The following is a 4,326-nucleotide window of genomic DNA, read 5'->3' as shown; positions in this document are numbered from 1 at the left end:
CGTGTCCCTGGGCTTGTTTCTGTAGCCGGTCTAACACCGGCAGGAAACACAGGCCTAGAGTCAAGTCCATTCAGAGGAGGGCGCGCCTTGCTTGCAGCCACGGCGTGGGGTGAGGAGACTGTGTAATAAGACACACTGGGGGCACGGTGCACTGAGGCTTAGAGTGGACGCTGACTCATGGCCACCTTACAGGACAGGGGAGAGCCGCCCCTGTGCGTTTCTGAGACAGTCATTCTCGATGGGCGCAGAAAGCCCCATCTTTCCCCCAAGGAGCAGCGGGTGGTTTTGAACCACTGACTTTGGGTCTGCAGCCCCCCTGGTGACCCACTGCACTACCTGGGCCCCCCTGTGTATTCAAGTCACAGCAGACCCCACGGGCCTCCCTCTGTGGACTTTGTGCGGTTGGCACATGGGGATGGTTCAAACCCACCGGCCCCTCTGTGCATGGGCACAAAGATGACCCTGGCTGCTCCGTGTGGACGAGTGACTGTCACCGAAACACCGCACGCACCCGGTGGCCGAGAGTCAGCCTCGGCTCGGTGGCCACGGCTCAGGTTTGGGCATCGTTGATCACTGGTGTGGCCTTGGGGATGCCGCCCATCACCTGACAGTGTCCCGCTGTGCACTTACAGGCAGGTCCTGAGGCTAACCCACAAGGGTGATGAAAGCGAATTTCCTTCTTCTTTGGAGAGACGTCTTCCTTGCTGGCTTGGGACTGAGCTGGCAGCGGGGAAGCCGTGCTCAGTCCGGGACGACCTGTACAGGTAGGGCCGCCCTGCTCAGGGCCTGTCCCCTGCGCCACGTGGGGATGCCAGCTGAGTGAGTCTCATCGTAAGAGCATCCATCATCCATGACCATCTGGTTGGTTGCCCAATTCCCCATCCCCCCGAAGCTTCCCTAGGAAATCCCCCTTTTCCCTGGCCCGCACTCGCACTTGGGATTCAGCAGGGCCAGGCCAGGCCAGCCCCGGAGCTGACCCGTCCTTGTTATCTTGACCCGTAGGGTCTCCACGAGTGAGGATTGGCTCGGTGGCAGGGAGCCGGCCTGCTCCGCACTTGCACTTGGGATTCAGCAGAGCCGGGATTGGCTCGGTGGCAGGGAGCCGGGTTTGTTTGTTTGTTTGTTTCCCCGGAAGTTTCTGTTCCTACGTTGGACACTGACTGAGGGACGCTGGAACTGAGGCTGAGGATATCCTTCCGGGTGCGTGAGGGTTGGAAAGTCCCAGGGGAGTCAACTCAAGGTCACCCAGGCTGTCACCTCTCCTCGAGCTCGCTCCTGCGGTGCCAGTGTCCCAGTGAACGCCCGGGAGTGAGCTGCCAGGATGTGCCTACATTTAATGGGCCCAGAGGTTGATCTGAAATTAATTTGTTGATTCACTTGCTTGGGAGGAAACACTGATTGAGATGCTGGCCAAACCCATGCATGAGCAAACACACCTGCCCTCGGCTATTTTCCTGTGAAAGCCACCGTCTTTCAGGGGAATAATAATTGTTTCAGGACGATGAGAGCACTTTCCTGTTCTGTGCTACAGAGCTCAGCCCCAGACTGGGTCCGAGGGCCCCTGCTTGCTGGGTGAGCGAGCAGCCTGGGCCCCCCAAGAGGTTGTTGGGGTGCAGCTTAGGGCTTCTTGTCTTTGCCGGAGGCAAAGGTGGGCTCAAAGGCTCCATGAGTTTACCTCAATGGACCTGAATGAATAGCGGGTTGGACAAGAAACGGGCTATTTCCGCAGAGTTAGTGGCCAGCCAACCGTTCCTCGGTCGAAAGAAGAGAGTCTTTCGGCCCAGAAAGACAGACGCCCCCGGAAACCCACAAAGGCAGTTCCCTGCACCCTGCAGGGCCGCCAAGAGTCGGCACCGGCTCCAGGGCAGGGCATTTGCTCTGGTTTTTGTTTCTGGGGGATCCGGGGTCCGAGTGACCCTGGCCACGTGTATTAGTCTGGGTACATTGGAGAAACAAATCCACAGCGACTCATGTATAAGAGAGAGTTTTATGTAAAGAAAAGGTGCATCACGAAAACATCCCAACCCAATGCTGCCCAAGCCCACAAGTCCAACATTAACCCATTGACCCAACACCAGTCCACAAAGTCCTCCACCTCACAAAACAGAGGCAATGATGCCGACTGCAGGAGGAAAGCTGAGTCAGTGAACGTGTAAGCATCTCAGCACTGGCAGGGGTCTCCACACGGCTGCTCCAGCACCCAGGGCTGCATCGGGAAAGATCCATGCGGCTTCTCCTTGGGGATGTCTTGTAGGACGTCAATCTTGCAAGCTGAAGCAGGGAACTGCTAAGACAGCTGCACCCAATGCAACCATCACAAAACAAGAGACCCGAGAACTAGAAAGGCGAGGCTCACCACCCATTTATCCCTCCGCCTTTCAACCAGTACCACATGTGATTATCGGCCAGGCTGGCACAATTAACTAACTCACCACGTGTAAGGCTCCATTGGGCACCTCAGTAGGGGTCAGTGAGCCGATGTGCCCAGGGGAGGAACAACACAGAAAAGGCCGGTGAGAATGTTTGGGAAGAGCACAGAGTGCCGTCCACGCCACTGAACGGACACCTAACAACAGTCCACGAGGACGCCACTGAATGGAACACGCAGCAACGGTCCACAAGGATGCCACTGAACGGGACACGCAGCAACGGTCCACGAGGACGCCACTGAATGGGACATGCAGCAACAGTCCACGGGGTCAGGTGGCCCTGCTGTGAGTTTTTTCCACCATAGTGGGGAAGGGGGATCTGGAGAGAAAGATGGGATGGTCCAGACTGTGCCCCACGGTTGGAACTGAAGGACAGGGGACCCCGCGCGTGGCTTCTCTGAGCCATTCCTGCTGACGCCCTGCCTTCCCAACGCTATCCCGAGGGCAGGCGGGGAACCCCATTGGAGAAGCCCTCTGCAGAACAGCTGAGCCGGATTCTTGCCGATTCCCAGCCTGTGTGTGGGAGAGGCTGCTGCAAATGGGAGGGGCCAGGTACCTGTGTGTGGCCGGGTGGACCAGAGGAACAAATCGGGATGCATGCACCGTGTCTCAGAGAGAGCTTTCTATCAAGAAGCAGCTATGCATCCATCAAACGCCCCAGGCCAGTCCGAAGCTCAAGTCCAATAGTGGTCCCCAAGTTCCTCTTCAGACTCATGAGGCCACAGGCAAGGACGCAGGCAGGTCACGGCCGGTGGGTGCAAAGTCCCGTGGATCCAGTGGTGGTGGACACGTCATAAGGCTCTGGCAGGTCTGAGAGAGAGAGAGAGAGAGAGCCAGCCTCCAGGAAGCCATTGATCTCCATCACACCTCCTGATGACATCATCAAGCTGCGACCGGATTGACGGGCTCCACCCCACCCATATCTTCCCACAGGTCCCAGGTTGGCACAGAAAGAAGCTTACCTCTCCCAGCACCCATCACAACCCAATGCTTCCTGGGAGTTGTGACTCCAAGGGGGATGGTGGACCGATCGTTGGCTGAACACTGGTGACATCTCGGCGAAGCCTGTGGCTGGTTCAGCAAAGGCCTGAGCTTCAAGGTCACCAGCAGCTCCTTGAAGGGCAAAGGTGGCTATCGACCGGCTCATGCAGGATCGAAGTAATCAGGAAGGCTGCACCCGCCACCGAGGCTCACGGAAGGAGCAGTTGAGAGGTCAGAGGACACAGTGCACTGGGTAAATCAGGGCACAAGCCCTCTTGAGAACACTGAGAAGCCAGGGGGTTACTTTGAGGGCGAAGGAGCGCCCGGCCCAAGCCGTGGTGTTTCCAATCCTCCCGTGCAGGGTAAGGTTGGACACTGAATAAGGAGCGCAGGGACCAGTGTGGACGGTTGCGCACGACCGGGCAGTGTGTCCTGTTGTGCACGGGGTCGCTGTGGGTTGGAGCTGACTCGGTGGCCTCTGACCATCCAGGAAAGCAAGCAGAGCTGCTCCAGTGGGAGAGCCATGGAGAAGCAGAGCAGACCGTAGTCAGAGACTGGTCCCTGTCCGAGTCTCTCTGAGGGTGCAGAGCCAGCAGCATGCATATGTCCATGGTGGGGCTTCGACAGGCCGGTGGAGCTACGGAATGAGATGAGTGTGAGCTTTGTGCACCAACTGCCTGAGGCCCCTCGTGCACACCAGACTCGTGAGGGAAGCATTCGAGATGCCCGGTTGCTTCAAGAAGTCTGAGGCAAAGCCCCCATTGTCTTTCTCGTGGGCACTCGAGTCCTGGAGCCGTGTCGGGAAGCCGGCTGCAAGGGGAGCACTCCGAGGGACTTGACAGACAGAGCTGTCTCCTCCTGTGAAGAGTGACCATTTTGGGAACCCGCAGAGAACGCTCTCCCCTGCCCCACCGGG

This window comes from Echinops telfairi, unplaced genomic scaffold (genome assembly GCF_000313985.2).
Source record: "Echinops telfairi isolate 266 unplaced genomic scaffold, ASM31398v2 ScPeMD7_53;HRSCAF=182, whole genome shotgun sequence".
NCBI lineage: Eukaryota > Metazoa > Chordata > Mammalia > Afrosoricida > Tenrecidae > Echinops > Echinops telfairi.
Note: the sequence above shows the minus strand (reverse complement) of the source record.